Consider the following 18019-nt stretch of genomic DNA (forward strand, 5'->3'; position numbering starts at 1 on the left):
GGAAGGAGTTAACCCACACCTTAGATTCTCAACACCCTCGTGGAGTCAGTTGTGGTGTTCCCTCTCCACAGCAGGTGGCGCCATCGTGCTGGGATTGGCGATTGAGGGCTGGAGTTGGCCATCAGGAAACCTTCTGGGGGAGGAGTCAGGGGCTCGCCCTGGGAGGGTACCCCAGCTCTGCCGCCCTCCTGCCTGCCCCCTTCATTCCTCCCCAGCTGTGGGCCTGCTGCACCCCCAGCTCCTGCCCACATCCTGAGCCCCCAGGAGCTGCTCAGTGCCCCTGGCTAGGGAAGGGGGTTACCAAGAACATCAGTCAGGGGCAGGGGAGAGAGAGAACGAATGAATGACAAAATAAATTACACAGCTCTCAGCATGGTGAGGACCCTTCAGCTGATGAACCTGACTTGTATCTCTATCTCCACCCAGGGTCTCCAACCCTTTGGTGTCTCTGAGCCACACTGGAAGAAGAGAAGTTGTCTTGGGCCACACATTAAATACACAAACACTAACAAAAACTGATGAGCAAAAACAAAGTTTTAAGTAAATTTATGATTTTGTACTGGGCTGCATTCATAGCCACCCAAGGGCTGCAGGTTGGACACCTCTGTTCCTTTGGCTCCTCATTTCTTCCTTTCTTCTCCTTGGGGTGGGCCAGCCCACTCTTGGCAAGGGGTGTCAGCTGGTGCTGATGGAGCTGGCCCAAACCATGCACGAAGTTGGGGGTGGGGGTGTGGAGGGCAGTGGGGCATGGAAGCAAGGGTACCCGTGGCAGAAGGACCAAGGGGGAGTCGGGGCCCAGGGTGGTGTCTTGGGGGCACAGGGGCCTCCAAGGAGAAGGACAGAGGGAAGAAATGTGTGTCCTGGCTGGTCCCCACTCAAATCCAACGGCCCGGCCTCCTTCCATTCCCCAGATTCCTTAAGGATAGCTGCCATGTTTTGTAGAGTCAGTTGGTGTCACTGGTTCAATGAGAATGAGGACACTCATGAGACAACAGGGCAGAATATTCTAAAGGAGGGCTGCCTGGTAGAAGAGGTGCCCAGTCCCCTGCACCCAACTTGGGCAACACCAGCCCCTCAGTTGTCACTCACTTTCTTCTCTCAGCTGGGGGGTGGGTGGGTGCTGTGGGTCCCTACAACCTTGTTCTATGATAGCCTTACGTAAAGCCAATTTGCCGCCCTTGGTCTTCCTAACAATGGTGTGCCCTGTCTCTAACAGCTTCTGGTTCACCTTGAACGTTTTGGTGGTCAATGTAGCGTGGATGGTGGTGGGTCTGTGTGTTACACATGAACTCTTGTTTCAGGTCACCTGGGCAGGGAAGGTGGGTTGGTGCTGAGAGGTTGGTGAGGTAGGAGTGTGAAAAGAGGGGATAGATGAGAGGATATCAGGAAACGAGGCAAGAATAGCCAGGCAAGCAGAGGAGATCCCTGCTTGGGAAAGGATGCCCCTGGTACCCAGCTTTGAACTTGGGGCTACCACAGGGAGCAAGTGATTACTGCACTTAGGATCAGGTAGGTAGCCAGCCATACCTATCATCCAGAAATGTCCTTTCTGCTCCAAGACCTGGGAGCATACTGGCTGGGATAGAAGTGTGTGTGTGGGGGGGGTGATGGTAAAGAGTCAGACATCTTGCACAGCTGGCTGGAGGGAGGTATCTGGAATTTTCTGTGCAATGTAGAAGTTGTGTCAAGTTGCTGTTCTGCCAGAAAGCAACTTCTTGCCTGATCTGTGGCTGAGGATGGCATTGCCAATAAACCTACTAATGTTGCCAGTGGCAGGGAAGGGGAAAGTCATGCCTCCCAGCCCTCAAGGAGCTCACCGTGCAGCTAAGGAGGCACCTGAAGTATAGGAAGAGACAAGAAGCACAGAAGAATATCGGTATAGAAGGAAGGGGGGTGTGGCTGGAATCAGGGTGGTCTCCAGGACTGCTTGGAGGAAGAAGGGAATTCAGAAAGGGTTCCCAAGACTGTATAAACACTACAAGCAAAAGCATGCAGAAGGAGTGGGAATTTGGGGGAATGGGGAAAGACAGGGGACACTAAGGAAAGGACCTGGCACACAGAAGACACTCATCAGATTTCTAAGGAGGGAAGCAAGGATAGATGGAGAGGAAGGAGGGAGAAAGGAGTGGGCTGAGAGCTGCTCTCAGAGGCAGGTCACCACCCCCATCGGGCCGGTGGCAAACAGCTGCAGGAGCGCCCCACGGGGAAGTCCCTCGGCCTCCACCCCTGCTTGCTCACAGGCATGGAGCTGAGGCTTGAGTACAGGCACGCGGCCAAACCCCACCCACTGGCCTCCTGCTCCAGGCTTATCTCCACCCCATTCCTTGCTGGGCCCAAAGCCACTCCAGAGCCCTGCTGGAGGAGGGGGTGTTTGCCACCCTGGGGTGACTGAAAGGCCAGTAACATCTCCTCCCCTGCCCCACCAAGATGGCAGCTTAGTGAGACAGAAGGGCCTTTGTCTGGTCCCAACCCTGCAGGGAGGCCTTCCCTGCCAGTCTTGGCCTCCCACAGCATCAGGTGGGGCTCACCTGGGCTGGCGGGGGGGGGGGGGAGGACCCTGGCCGTGGGTGAGGATCGAGGAAGCCCGAATCCTCCCCCACTGTTCCCCGAGCCTGATATTAAGTGGGGTACAGAAAGTGCCCAGCCCAGGGTGGCTGAAAATTCCTTGGGGAAACTCCTCACTCTGATCCTCCAGAAAGACAAGGAGAGGCAAAAGAAACACCTTTGCCCCCAAAAGGAAGGAGATGGAGGATGGAGAGAAGACCCTACGATGAAGGCGTGAGGTGCCCTGAGGAGGACATAGCTGCACTCTTGGGTCCAGTGGCCCCACCCCGAGCAGCAAGTGGCCACAGACCTTCCTCCTCAGGCCTTCCCATGAAAAACACCAGCCAGAGCAAATGTGGGGGGGGTGGGGAGGAAGGTTTGATTTGTTCCGGGCCAGAGGGGAGGACCCAGATAGGGACCCCCATGCCTGGCCCGACCGCCTACGGTTTCTGGCCCTGGGTGAGTCAGTCAGCGCCTTAGCCTGCAGTGTCCCCATAGTCCTGAAACCCTTCCTGAGAGTGATGTGTGTCTCAGGAGGTAGGAGGGGAAGGAGAGAGAGAAAGCAAGCAACGAGAGAGAGCCCATTATGCTATTTATGGGAGTTCCAGCTCCTAGTGCTTCACGTAAAGCATCAGTGACCTCGCTTGACCATTCTAAACAGCCCTGTGAACTGAGTGCTATCACTACCCTCATTTGACAAATGAGGAAACTGAGGCTCAGGTCGGTCACCTGTCCGAGTCCCAGAGCTGGGGAACAGCGGAGCAGAGGCAGTCTGATTCCAGACAGACCCATGACCTGTGCAACTCTCTTGTCCGCCGGGGCCCCTGTGAGGCAGTGGAGGGCAGAGAATAGAGCAGTCCTGGGGGGCCTGGGCCTCTGGGTCCCCGATGCCCCTGGAGGCGGAAGCAGGTGGGACTCCAGCTTCTTCAGATGCCGCAGCCCGATCACCCAGCGTTCTCCCCAGGGAATGAGGCCGGGTGGACTGGCCCCTGGATGCCTCAGGCCTTTGGCGAGATGGGGGGAAGGCGAGCCTCTCCCCCACTCCCCCTCCCTTTCCCCTTTGGCTTCACCTGTGAGAAGTCAATATTGATGTTTTATGACTCAGGCTAAACACACAGTTTTTTCCTCCCGTGGAGGGTTATCTGGTCTGGAGGGTTAATCAGTGACGACTTGGGGGAAAGGAAGCCTCTGAGAAGAAAGCAGCTATTCAGTCGGATCCTCTCAGCCCAGCCCCTCCCCTCCCCACCCCCCACCTGCTCCCCTCCCCCACCATCCCTCCTGCCACGGGTGGGGGGGTGACTTTGGGAATCTGAGGCTGAAGTGGGGTGGGGGGAGGTCGGGGGACTGTTAAGAGCATTCAGGGCGCAGTGTGCCCTGCACACCGTGGTTTCCACCACAACGACCGTTTCAGTCCGTTGGCAGGACAGGTAGGCCGAGCCCAGCGAGGCACTGTCCCTTGGAAGCTGTGCACAGGGGAAATAAGACTCCTGTCACAGAACACTCAGCGGTGACTCAAGACAATGCGGTGATCGCCCAGGCAGGGGCACTGGAGCCCAACCTGTGGGCCGGCCCTGTCTCTCAGCTGCTGTGCAGCCTCGGATGGTGGCTTAACCTCTGGGCCTGAGGTGCCTCCCCACCTGCGAGGGCGACGGCCCTTTTGCTTATTGAAACACAGGGATGGGCCTTTGGGGTGCAGGCAACTGAGTGCTTCTGAGCCGCCTGGAGGGGTCTGGCAGAGATGAAGCAAGAGCCGAATGGCTGCAGGTTCAAAGGAGAGAAACTGTGAGGCTGTGAGGACAGCTCAGGCGAGTGTCGAAGGGACTGAGCGATAGGCAAGGAGGGAGAGACACTGGGTGTCTGAAGACAAGGCCTGGGAAACACCACGTGGGGCGGAGCAGGGACCAGCAGCGACACTAGAGAAGAGACATTCCCTGTGGTGGGGAAGGGCCAACACATTCTGAAGGTGCAATATGTGACCCTGAACTTGAGTCATTTTCCCCTCTGTGCTATAATCATCCTCTGTTATTCCTGAACTTGAATAAACATCTGCCACGCTGGTGAGCCTTGGGCTCTCGGTACCTTGGGAGGGAGAAAGGAGGAGACTAGCACACACTCAGCAAGAGGCAGTTCTGAGAGGGGACAGCAAGCACGGGGCCGAGGGTCACGCTGACGAGGGAAAGGCCGAGGAGAGAGGGAGAAACAAACTGTGCGCTGTGCAAAGCCTCCCAGAGTGGTGGGCACGGGGGGGGAGGGGGGCGGTGATTCCGCAAGGCTGGAGAACTTGAGCACACGCAGGCGAGGGACACCTGGGTCACATCGGTGCAGGCGCCTGTTACACACAAAGATGCTCCTGCACTTGTCCGTTATGGTGGGGTTGGGTGTGGTCTAGGAAAACTGAAGTTGAACACAGATAGTCCACAGCCCTGTGCTGGGCACTGGGCTGGGCCTGAGGAGTGTGAAGGTGGTCAGACGAGGTCCTTGCCCCTCCAAGAGTTCTCCGAAGGTGAGACAGGCTGAGGCAGGGGTGACCAATCATCCGGCATCGCATCCTCCCCTTCTCTCTCTTTGTGATAGAACAGCTCAGAACAGACACCGCATTTAGTGGCCTCCCTCTCATCCAATTACAGTCGTATGACCCAAGAGAGGGGAACGGGAGTGGTGTGCACGGCTTCCAGATTGCACCCTCCCCCGCCCGTCCCCCTTCCCGTTCACTGGAATGAGACTTTGGGGGTGAGCCATGCTGGGCCATGTGGAGGGCGACTCCCTCCTGGGCCGATGGAACAGAACGAAAGAAGCCCAGAGCCCAGACGACCTCGCAGAGTAGGGCCAGCGCACCAGCTCGGACTCTCGTGAGGGCAAAATTAACTGCCACCTTGTCTAAGCGGCTGTTATGTTTGGTCTCTCACGTATAGCTGCCAGAATTGATTCCATAATTAATTAGACTACCGGGAGGTGAAGCACTGTCATAAGAAGTCTCACATGTGTAGCACTGGCTTCACAGTCAGGTGGAGCAGGCACACACACGCAGACTGGAAAGCTGGGGAATCTCGCTGTGCTCTGTGATGGATATTTGACGGGAGGGTCCTGTGTTCTCTGAGCCTATCACTCTAGGAGAACTTGCTCGCTGGTGAATACTGACAGCTTCTTGCTGTTTTCAGCGGATTCCTAGAAAAGAGTAAGGACCTCGGGCTAGCCCTAGCCAGTCTGCAAGCTGAGATGGAAGAGAGTAGGATTCTGCTCAGAGGGCACCCCTACCAGCTGCCTGCAACCTGGGTTGGCTGCGGGTCTGGAAACGTGGAGACTTGCAGAGATAAAAGCCAGCTGCTTCTGTACCCCAGTGGGAAGCGGTGACCAAGGGTGGCTCTGAAAAGTCAGCCTTAGCAGGAGGTAAGAATGTGGGGCTGAGTCTTTCTCAAGCTTCCCTGGTGAAGAATTCTCTGCCAGACAATGGGAGGCAGCCCTGCAGCCAAGATCAGATGAAGGGCGTTCCCTTTCCATCCAAGCCCATTGTCTCAGATGACCTGGAGATGACAGCCATTAAGCCCAGAGAGGGGTCTGGGCGGAGCACGGAAGCCAGTAAAAATACAGCCGGAGTTTCCAGCCTGACAAACTTTGTCAGGACAAGACCTTTGGCTGGAGTCACCGACTAGAAGCCAAGAGTCTGGAAGCCGGAGAGAGGCATATTCTTCAGTGCCCGCTTCAGACGTGGTTATGGGGGATAGCGACCTATTAATAGCCTCCCAGAGGGCAAAGCCACGGGCCAAGGAGGACAGTGGACAAGAAAGTTACTTCCAGAAAACAGAAGGGCAAGGAGTCTTTATAACTTCTACCTGGCAAGCTTGGATAATCACTATGGACTGGGGCCATCTGGGCTGTTCCCACTGTTTGGCTCTCAGAGTAAGAGTTGCTGTTTTTTAATTGTGTGCGTGGTTCCTGCTCCATCACCATGTGTTGGAGGATGGTGGGTGGGGGGACAGAATTTGTCTTTCAGTGTGTGGGGCTCCAGGCCACAGGGAACCACGTCCAGACCCAGCTGAGGTGCTGGGTGTGCTGAGCAGGACAGCAGGGCACTTGCAGTTATGTGCCTTGCAAGGCAGTGTTTGTGTTTTATGTATGAAAAGAACGGTGACCACAGATAGTCGGGTGGCTGAAGGGGTGGACTGGCAGAGACTCCTCTCTTATCCCAGGTCCATTCCTGCCTTCCGTCTCATAATAATATAATGCCCGACTTGGAGTAAAGCACACAGCCGCCCAGGATAAAGCTGCATTTCCCAGTCTCCTTTGAGGTCCTACATGGCTGTAACTAAGTTCTGGCCAATGGGATGCGAACAAAGTGATGATACAAATTCTGGATGGGGTCATAAAAAGGTGGAGACTCTCTCTCCTGTCCCTTCCCCTGTCCTGCTGGCTGTCGGAGAGCCATGTGGTAGACATGGTGGAGAGCAATGTGGGTCCATGCACATGAGGGCGAATCTCTGAGGGGGATGGAGCTGAGAGACAGGAGGCTGGATCCCAACATCGCAGAGCTGAGCCAGCCAGCATGTCAGTTAGGGCTTTCGTGTGAGAGAGAAATAAACTTACTCAAACCACTGGTATCTGGGAGGGGGGGTTGTTGGGGTCACTGTTTTTGTCATGGCAGCTGAGCCTGCAGCCTGACTGATAAAGATGCATCTGAATTACTGCAGGATAATGAAAAAAAAAAGTGCTCTAGTAGATGGAGGTGTAAGGTGCTATTGGAGTGCAGTGAAAAAGAGTGATTACTTCTTTTTTGGTGGCAATCTGGGAAGACTCTCAAGAAGAGGTGATGTTTGAAGTGAGTCTGGAAGGAAGAGAGACTTTTCCAGATGCACAAGTGAAGTGAAAGGGAAGGACATACCTGGCAGTTGGCTAGTTTGAGCACAGGTAGGGGAAGAGTGGTGAAAACCCCTGACAAATGGTTCAGGTGCGTACAGGATGGGGCGGTTCTAGAGCTGGGACTCGTGAGGGAGATGGGCCAGTCGTGAAGGACCTCAGATATTAGGCTGTCGAGTTCAGAGTTCACCATTTATAATCACTGAGGGGTTAGCAGGGAAGTAACCAGATCTGATTTTTGTTTTTTGTTTGTAAAACGAGTTTGGCCACAGTGTGTTAGACGGTTTTGAGAGGAGAAATCCTGGGGGCAGCGGGAAGGAACCATGTCAATGTAACGCAAGCCAATTCCGATCTTTCCACAGAAACAATGTTTTAATGCAGGATTGTGCTCCTGGCCAAGAGCCTGGTTTACAAATTTTTATAGAACTGACCACAAAACCAAACTCAAGTATCTATAATGGTACACCTATAATATGTACATTACAAAGTTTCTAAATAGTACACGGATAATTAAATAGGGCCACACAATAACTAACCACAAAAATATGTATGATATACGTTGTCCCGAGTCTCATATTTCTATCTTTAAAGAAATTTATGGTGTTAGAAAAGTAATCTCTGCTTATTTTTCAACAGCTTTATTGAGGTATAATTGACCTATAATAAACTGCACATGTTTGAAGTGTACAATGGGATAAGTTTTGACATATTTATACACGCTTGAAACCATCACCACGATCAAGAAAATATGTATTTTCATCACCCTAACAGCCTCCTCCTGGGTCATTCCTTCCTCCCACCCCTTTCTCGTTGCCCCTGCACTCAGTCACTGATCTGCTTTCTGTTCCCAGACAATTGAAGTTTCTAGAATTTTACGTAAATGAAATCATAGAATATGTACTCCTTTTTACCTGAGTTACTTCTCTCAGCATAATTAGTTTTGAGATTCATCCATGTTGCCGATGCGTCAATAGCTAACTCCTTTTTAATGTGGAGTAATATTTCATTGTATAGACATAACCGTCTGTCCACTCGTTGATGGACGTGTGGGTTGTTTCCAGTACTTGGCTATTACGAATAAAGCCGCTGTGTGTACGAATACATCTTTGAGCTGGCATATGCTTCAGTTTTTCTGTGGGTAGATACCTGGGAGTGGAATGGCTGGATCACGTGACAGGTGTATGTTTAACTTTTTAAGGGACTGCCCAAAAGTTGTACCATTTTACTTTCTCGTCAGCTATGTATGTACACAAGTTCCAGTTTCTCAACATCCTGGCCAAAACTTGGTCTGGCCAGTACTTTTCATTTAAGTCATTATAATAGGTATTAGTGGTGTCTCAAATCATTTATTCATCATTTACCAGGTGACTTCTTTGAGAGTTCTTTACATATTCTGGACACAACTGCTTTCTCAGATACAGGATTTGCAAATATTTTCTCTAAATCTGTGGCTCCTCTTTTCATTTTGTTAACGGTACTGGAGCAGAAGTTTTTGATTTTGATGAAGTACAGTTTATCAATTTGTTTTTTCGTGGGCCATGCTTCTTCTGGTGCTATACCTAAGGAATTTTTGCCTGCCCCATGGTCACAGAGATTTTCTTCTAGGTGTTTCATAGTTTTAGGTTTTACATTTAGGTCTATAGTCCACTTTTGAGAACTCTGTTTTGTGTATGGTGCAAGGTACAGATTGAAGTTCACTTTTTTGCTTATGTTCATGTAGTCGTTCCAGCAACATTTGTTGGAAAGACTACCCTTTGCATGGCACCGCCTTTGCGCCTTTGTTGAAAGTCACTTGTCCGTAGAAGTATGGGTTTATTTCTGATTTCTTGATTCTGTTCCATTGATCCATTTTTCTATCTTTATGCAATATCAGACCATATTGATTTACAGCAGCTTTATGATAAATTTTGAAATTGGGTAGTGTTTGTTCTTCCAAAGTTGTTTTTAGTACTCTGGGTTCTTGGTAGTTCCATGTGGACTCTATTTTTTTTAAGCCTCTGTTTATTTTTGTATACAACAAAGAAGAAAGTAAAAAAAATCACAATAATCTTGCTACTTGAAGATTGTCCATGAATATTTTGGGTGTATACTTCTAGACTTTTTCTGTGCTTTAAAATATCTGCTTTATTAAATGTTTATGGAGCAGGACTGCTGGCCAAGATGGAGGTGTAGGTAGAGACACTTTGCCTCCTCACACAACCAAAAGAAGGACAACAAGTAATTTAAAAACAAAACATAACCAGAACTTTCAGAAAATTGAACTGTATCGGAGTCCGACAACCATGGAGTTAAAGAAGAAAATTCATTCAGACTGGCAGGAGGGGCAAGGGGAGCAGCTGGGGCAAGGCGGTGGCTGGAGACCGGGTGGTCCCACATATGCAGGTGGACAGACTGCAAGGAACAACTGGGGAGTGAGACAGACCGTGCAACTCAGGGGTCCAGTGTGGGAAAAGAAAGCCTCAAAACCTCTGACTATAAAAACCTGAGGGGGTTGCAGCACCAAGAGAAACTCCCAGCCTCGTAGGAGAGTTCGTTGGAGAGACCCGTGGGGTCCTAGAACATACACAAAACCATTCACCTAGGAATCAGCACCAGAAGGGTCCAGTTTGCTTGTGGGTATCGGGGGAAGTGACTGAAATCTGGCTGAGAGCTGAGCAGGCAGCATTGTTCCCTCTCGGAATCACCCCACACACACACAGCTCCATAATGCAGCTGTGTGGGTTGCCCCACCCTGTCGAATACCTAAGGCTCTGCCTCTTACAACATAACAGGTGTGCCCAGACAAAGAAATATAGCCCAAATGAAAGAGCCCATCAAAACTCCAAAAAAAGAACTAAATGATGAAGAGATAGCTAACCTATCAAAATACTGGTAATCAGGATGCTCACAGAAATGGTTAAGTATGGATGCAAAATAGAGGAAAGGGCGAACGCTATGCAAAGCAAAATAAAGAAAAATATATAGGGAACCAACAGTGAAGGGGAGGAAACCGGGACTCAAATCCATGATTCGGAGCAGAAGGAAGAAATAAACATTCAACTGGAACAGAATGGAGAAACAAGAGTTTTTTTAAAAATGAGAAGAGGCTTAGGAACCTCTAAACAACTTTAAACGTTCCAACATCCAAATCATAGGGGTGCCAGAAGGAGAAGAAGAAGAGCAAGAAATTGAAAACTTACTTGAAAAAATAACGAAGGGGAATTTCCCCAATCTGGTAAAGGAAATATACCTCCAGGAAATCCAGGAAGCTCAAAGGGTCCGAAAGAAGTTGGACCCAAGGAAACACATACCAAGTCACATCATAATGACATTACCCAAGATTCAAGATAAAAAGAGAATCTTAAAAGCAGCAAGAGAAAAGGAGACAGTCAGGTGACTGTCAAAGGAGTTCCCATAAGACTGTCAGCTGATTTCTCAAAAGAAACCTTACAGGCAAGAAGGGGCTGGAAAGAAGTATTTGAAGTCATGAAAGGCAAGGACCTACATCCAAGATTACTCTATCCAGCAAAGCTTTCATTTAGAATGAAAGGGCAGAGAAAGTGCTTCCCAGATAAATTTAAATTAAAGCAGTTCATCATCACCAAACCCTTATTATGAGATGTTAAAGGGACTTATCTAAGAAAAAGAAGATAATAAAAAAAGAACAATAAAATGACAACAAACTCACAAGTATCAACAACTCAACCTAAAACAAACAAACAAACAAAAAACAGCTGGAACAAGAACAGAATCACAGAAATGGAGATCACATGGAGGGTTATCAGTGGGGAGTGGGAGGGAGAGAGAGGGGGAAAAGGCACAGAGAATAAATAGCATAAATGGTAGGTAGAACGTAGCCAGGGGAGGTTAAGAATAGTACAGGAAATATAGAAACCAAAGAACTTATATGTATGACTCATGCACATGAACTAAGAGGGGAAATGTGGGCGGGAGTGGAAGGGAATAAAGTGGAGGAAAAAATGGGACAACTATAATAGCCTAATCAATAAAATATATTTTAAAAAATAAAAGGTTTATGGAACATTATGTGCTAAGTATTATTTCTTCTTATATCAAGCTTATTAAAATGTAACTTACATACAATAAAATTCATTGCTCAAGTGTCCAGTTTGATGAATTTTGACAAATATATATAGGCATGTAACCACCATCATAATCAAAGTATAGAATATTTTCAACACCCCCAAAGGTTTCCTCATGCCTTTTTCCAGTCACCTGCTTCCAAACCCCAGGAATCACTAGTCTAATTTCTGTCCCTGTAGTTTTGCCTTTTTTCAGAATGTCCCATAAGCGTAATCACAGCATGCAATCTTTTGTGTCTGGCTTGTTTTCCTGAGCATATGGCTTTTGAGTTTCATCCATGTTGTTTATCTGGTACTTTTTTTTTATTGCTAAGTAGTATTCCATTTTATAGACATTGCACAGTTTGTTCCTCCTTTCAGGGATGATGGACATTTGGGTTGTTTCCAGTTCGGGGCATTTGTACTCACAGGTATTTGCTTGCACTTGTATTTTCATTTCTCTCAAGTACATAGAAGTCGAATTGCTGAATCATTTGTTATGTGAATGTTTAACTTTATAAGAAACTGCCAAACTGTTTTTGCTAGGTAGCCATACTAGTTTGTATCCCCACCAGCAAGGTATGGAAGTTTTAATTGCTTTACCCCTTCCTTAGCTCTTGGTTCTGTCAATTTGCAGAACTGTAGCCATTGCAGTTGGCGGGTGAGGGGTGCTTCCTTGGGGCTGTCATTTGCAATGCCCCAATTGCTAATGAGGCTGAGCATCACTTATCCATATATTTTACATGATGAAGTGTCTGTTTAATTTCTTTGACTATTTTTAAGTTGGGTTATCTTCTTGCTATTTGTAAGTGTTCTTTATATACTCTGCCAGGTACTGTTTGCAAATATTGACTAATTTAATCTCTTTAACATCCGTGTGATGATGTATTGTTTTGATTTTTTTTTCTTTTACAGATGAGAACACTAAAGCACAAAAAGCTCAAACAACTAGTCCAAGTTCACAGGTCCAAGCTAGCCCAACTCCAGAGCTGCCTGTTATGCTGCCTCTTCCTGTGTGTGTATTATTTCTGCCTTAATCTTACAATGGCTCATAAGGCACAGGAGCACTCACACTGAAGTGGCAGCGTTTGAAAGTCCCCTTTGGGGTAGATTGTTATGGGAACTTTAGAAATGGTTTTGGGGCAGTCTTTGACTTGCTGTTTGATGGTCCTTGGAGGGATATCATTGGGGTGTCTGTTCTGTTCAAGATGCCAAATTTCAAGATTGGGACTCATGTCTGCACATATGGGTGGATGGGCCATTACTGTTGTCACAGCCAGATAGAAAGAAGTTTATGAGTTGTCCTAAGTGAAACTCAACAAACAGAAATTTCTCAGGGTGTTAGGATGGGGGAGTGGTCGAAGGCACCGGACAGAAATTTCTCTAAGTGGGCAATTGCCTTGATTAAGAGATTCTCTCTTTCAAACAAGAGCGTGAGGATCAGAGGCCATGCAGTAGTTAAGAGTGAAAACCCTAGACCAAGACAGCCTGGGTCCTGGCTTAGAGAATAAGATAGAAGAAATCTCTCTATTATCAGACATGGGAGAGTAAGGATATTTGTTACCCCATATAACCAGGAGTCTGGAAGCAGGACAGACTCGAGCTGGCTCGATCCACGGGCTCAGGGATGCTATCAAGGTTCTTTCTATTAAAATGCTCATTGTTCTGTCTGGTTGTACACATCACATTTTAAATATTTAATACTTTGTGAGACAGCAATTTGAGTATCTAGCTCAATTTATTTTGACTGTTGGTATTCGTAATGACCACAGCTGTAAGAGATACCCCGCCAAATGACAGGCCTCCAGCCTGTGCTATGCCCAATAAATCATTCCATTCATCCGTCGTGCAACTTAACTGACATTTCACTTGTCAATTTCCAGTTTCTGATTTTAGTTATTCTTACAAAACAATTGGAAGGTTTTGTGGTTTTGTGTTTGTAACAATCAGATTCAAAATTCTCACTCTTTGGAAAATTTTTCAAGCTTTTTTTTTCAACTTGGTAGAGTTTTTAATAGGTGACATGTTTACAAAAGTTCTCAGTAATTAGAACACCTTGTGATGACAACATTTCCAAATAACCATTTCAAAGTGCTCTCTCTTTAGCATACATTGTATTTGAAATGCTGTTGCTTCCTCCCTTAGTGTTACAATGTCCCCTACAGCTTGCTAGAACTGACTCTTTTCGCCTGAAGTGTTCCCTGGGATTCACTACTAATGTTGATGGTCAATGAATCTAGAACCCATTCATCTTTCTGTAAAAGAAAAACGCACAAATTGTCTTTAAATTGGGTTCCCAGGAGACCTGTGGGCTAAGGAAGAGTTTCCTGTTACTCCCCTCTCATTTACAAACTATGAAAACATTCTTCTGTTAAGGCATCGTGTTTATAAAACCAACCACACCGGGGACACACCAGAGCACTTAGTAAGTTGTAAACGAAGCCATTGGCTGGACGAGGGCAGTAATGGGAAGGCACCCCCAAACTCTTCAGAGAGGAGCTCACCCTCCAAGATCCCCAAGATCCCCTAGATTCTGAGAAAACCTTCCAGGACTCAGGGCTGTCTTAAACTGAGGCTGAGGAAATGCACGGTGTCAATCCATTTATTAACTATTTGGTAAATTCTTCTTCAGTTTCTAGATTAAAAAAAAAAAAGACTATGTTTATGCCTCATCCAAAGGGCTGGGCTGTACATTTCGCTTTGGAGACCAGGTTACAGGCAGGGAGCTTCACAGGATAAAGGAGCTTCACAACCAACCTGCCTGCTGGTTGGCCTGTGAAGGCAGAAGGGCCCCTTTGGAAGAGGGATAGCTTTTTCTTCTAATGGGAAAGCCAGCCCCGGCTCCCAGACTCCTGATACCAGAGAGCATCAGAGGACAGGTGTCCTCTGCCCTCTCCTCCCTTAGCCGCCCCTCAGAGGGGTCCTCTGGGTGCAGGGGGCTGGGTAGAGAACCTGGGAGGCAGGAAGGGGCAGCAGGACGTTTTCTCCAGGAGGCTCCCAGAGGCACCCTCACCAGGCAGGCCTCCATTTGTGGCCTGTTGCAGGGAGGTGGGGGCTGGGATGCTGGCGGCAGCTGTGGGTGGGGGTAGGGAGCAAAGCCCCACAGTAGGGGCCTCCTGGCCCCTAACCTGAAGCCAGGAGTTATCCGGGAGGTGGGACCTGGCAGAGAGCCTCTCCGCACAGCCCCCAGCGTTACAGGGCCTTGTGCTTGGAAGATCCTCTGTAAATATTTGCTGGATTTAGTTGAAAGGAGTTGCAATCTCATTTCCTGATTCCAGCCAGGTTGGCAGGGCCGGCTGGGTGGGCTGAGCTCCGATCTGTGGGGGTTGGGTGGGAGGGACGCAAGGCCAAATCGGGCAGCTCAGCCCTTGGAGAAACATCCTGAACCTAGGAGAGCTTCAGCCATTCCTGTCCTTCTTCCTACTCCTCCTTGTCTGAGGGTCCCCAACCCAGATGAGGGTCTTTGATCGTCCAGGATGCAGGGCGGCCACAGCAGAGAGAGGGCAGGAGGGACTTGGATGAGCCAAGTGAAGCTGGCAGCCAGGCCCGGAAATCCAGGGAGTCTGTGTGCGCCTGCACACACCGGACTGGAAAGAGCGGGGGTCCCCATCTTCTAGTACTTTTCTGCCAGTGAAGTTTCACCACCACCTGTTCTGCCTTCCCTGGCCTGGTGCTTGGGGAAGACACCCTGGGTGGGCAAAGGAGAGGATCTAGGCACGTGTGCCCCCGTGTGCTCAGCTGCCTTCCCTGCCCTCAGTGCACACACACAGGCCCATGTGTATGTACTTGCTGTCTCGCCCAACCAGCCCCGGGCCCATGTGTGTCCCCGCATGCAGACACAGAAGCACACACACTTACCTGCACTTGGTCACACCTACTGGCATGAACACACGTGTACGCACTGCCTGAAATAGCTAGCACCTTCTAAGACATGCCAACCCTCAGGCACAGAGAGCCAGCCCACAGGCCCCACCAAGAGGGCCGTGAAAACAGACGAGGTCCCCCTGGCTGTGTGCTTCTCCAAGGCAGGTGTCCACCGCAGTCAGAGCCACGTACAGCTGCTGGCGGGACACAGGCTCCCATTGTGCTGCCAGGCCCAGGGGACAATGGGGGCCTATTTCCTCCCTCTCCCTACAACACTGCCTGGCAGCCTGGGCCTGGGAGCCCAGCCGCCTGTTTCAGAAGGTTCGGGAAACAGCCCAGAGGCTCTGCGTCAGGAGCCCAGGGGAACCCTGTTCTGAGAGGGTGACCTGACCCCTGTCCTAGGGCACCCTAGGGGCGTGGGCACCCCCGCCACTCTCGCGGGGGGAGGGGAGAATCTGGGTTTGCACTTGTCCTGCCCCTTGGCATGAAACCGGGCCGAGGCCTCTGGTGAAAGTGCCGCTCTGAGTCGTGGCCGGGCCTGCTGGCCTGGAAAGTCCTCCTTGGCCGGCTGGTCTGCCACCGAGCTGCCCCTGCCTGAGGTGGGCACAGGCCCCTGCCTGTTGGGGAGGAGAGTTTACATTCCTCATCGAATCAGGACGTGGCCTCTCTGTGAGTCAGTTCTGAGGGTATGAAGGCTGCAGCCTGCTGGCCACTTGACCCGATCAAATACCCCATGACCAAAGCCAATGCCATCACCACGCCCCCCATTTCTGACTTGACATGGTCACCACTTTTTCTGGTATTTAACACCACGCCCCTCCCACGTGTGTTCATGCATTCAGTCTCTTAGTCACTGTAAACTGTTCCTTACTCTCCACAAGGACCCGCTCTAAGCACCAGAGTACGGGACTTTTCTCACTTTACTCTCCGGGGCAGATTCACACAGATCTTATGTTCCAGGCAAACTGATTTTTCTTGCTTTCTTCCAAATACAATGCCTTTTTCTTTCTTTGTGTTTTTTCTCATTCTATAGTAATGAATACAAATATTTATTGAGTATAAAGTTATCAGATAAAATGATGCAACATTGTCTTCATTATTATTAGTACATTGTGTACCTGAAATAAAGACTGGCAAAGCAAGATTGGGCAGATAGAGACCAAGGAAACTCACACTGTGTGTGTAGCCTCTGTTTTCTACAAAAGGCTGAGGCAAAGAAGGACCCGTGGTTATAGAATGAGTGCTTGCTGGTCCAAAGGGGGAAAGCTGTCACCTTGACCTTGTGTCAGATTATCTTGACGTTCTCCCTTCCACTAGATGGTCCCCAGCTGGGACCTAGACAGCCAAATGGCTGGAGATGAGGGAGAGGGCTATAGCCAGGTGCAGACCTGGGTGCACGTAAGTGTGTGCACATATGGCTACGTGAAGTGGCCCAACGCTTGTATGTGTGACAATTGTTAGGTCTCATTGGTTTGGGTTTGCAAGACATGGGCAGCAAGGAGTTCAAATAGACATGGGCACCCAAGCTCAAATTCTGGTTCTATCACTTGCTAGCTGGGTCGCCTCCACGTAGTTACTTAACGTCTCTGAGTTCCAGTTTCCAGCTTGGTAAAACAGAAAAAAAAAAGTCCACCTAACCTTTCCTTCAGACAAGCAATTCAACAAATAAACGGGGCTATCGCTAATTTTCCAGGGTTGCTAAGAAGATAAATCAGATGATGTATATAAAATAACAGGCACGTAGTAGGCCCCATCAAGTGTTATTTTTCTTCCCCTGCAAGTTCTGCACCTGCCGTTCACAGGACGGTCACCGCAAGAAAAACAGCGGCAACAGCATTCACATTATGTGAGCCAGCCGGTTAGGATTTTCTAAGGCATTCATAATTAAAAGATGAAACATAGTGCTCTTTTCTGTCCTAGTGATCTTCTCTTGGAATCACCATCTTTCCTAAACTAAGAAGCATGACGACTTGCTACCCACGATGGTTGAGATGTGAAGAACTCTAAAACAGCCGGGCACAGCCAGGTATTTCCATCATTAAATGTCTACAGACAGTAAGTGATGGCAGAAGCTAACTGTTTTTCATCTTCTGATTTCAGAATTTCTCTGGGAACTGTCCTCAGAGCTCCTGGGGAGCAGCGGGTCACCCGTAGCTCTTCTCGGACTGTCAGCATTATTTGCCCCAAGAGGAGGGCTGAATCTGTGAGTCCTAGTAATCCCAGGAAAAGCCTTATTTCTTTGCCCACCAAAGAAAGCCTCTGTTATGGACTGAGTGTTTGTGTTTCCTCTTCCCAATCCACACATTAAAGCCCTAACCACCCAGTGTGGCTGTATTTGGAAATGGGGCCTTTAAGGAAGGCTCCATTTATTACGGTTAAATCGGGTCGTATGGGTGGGCCCTGATCCAATCGGACTGATGTCCTTATGAGCAGCGAGGAGACAGGAGAGATTTCTCTCCACACCTGCACAGAGGCGGGCCACATGAGGAACAGCTAGAAGACTGCTGTCTACCAGCCGTGAGGAGAGCCCTCATCAGGAAGTCAATGAGCCAGCACCTTGGTCTTGGACTTCTGGCCTCCAGAACTGAGAGAAATAACAGCCCATTGTTTAAGCCGCCCAGTCTTCGGCATTTTGTTATGGCAGCCCGAGTGGACTCGTAGGCCCTCCCTGCGTCTCGTGCCTTGTCTGCCGGTGGCAG

The 18019-nt window shown here is 49.3% G+C and overlaps 1 long non-coding RNA gene across 2 annotated transcripts in view; it reads left to right on the plus strand.

Annotated features, from left to right (window-relative positions):
* Nucleotides 1–17492, plus strand: part of LOC128627682 (uncharacterized) — a 37503-nt gene extending 20011 nt beyond the window's left edge. The window contains exons 1-3 of one of the 2 annotated variants that reach the window (XR_008391960.1): nt 6228–6441; nt 17241–17346; nt 17421–17492. This is a non-coding gene — a long non-coding RNA (uncharacterized LOC128627682). Of the gene's footprint in view, nt 1–6227; nt 6442–17240; nt 17347–17420 lie in introns of those variants that run through there. The other variant, XR_008391959.1, reaches the window with a different exon arrangement.
* The last annotated feature ends 527 nt before the right edge of the window (nt 17493–18019 follow it).

Source organism: Artibeus jamaicensis, unplaced genomic scaffold (genome assembly GCF_021234435.1).
Source record: "Artibeus jamaicensis isolate MK-2021 breed Jamaican fruit bat unplaced genomic scaffold, CSHL_Jam_final contig_465, whole genome shotgun sequence".
In the NCBI taxonomy this organism is placed as follows: domain Eukaryota; kingdom Metazoa; phylum Chordata; class Mammalia; order Chiroptera; family Phyllostomidae; genus Artibeus; species Artibeus jamaicensis.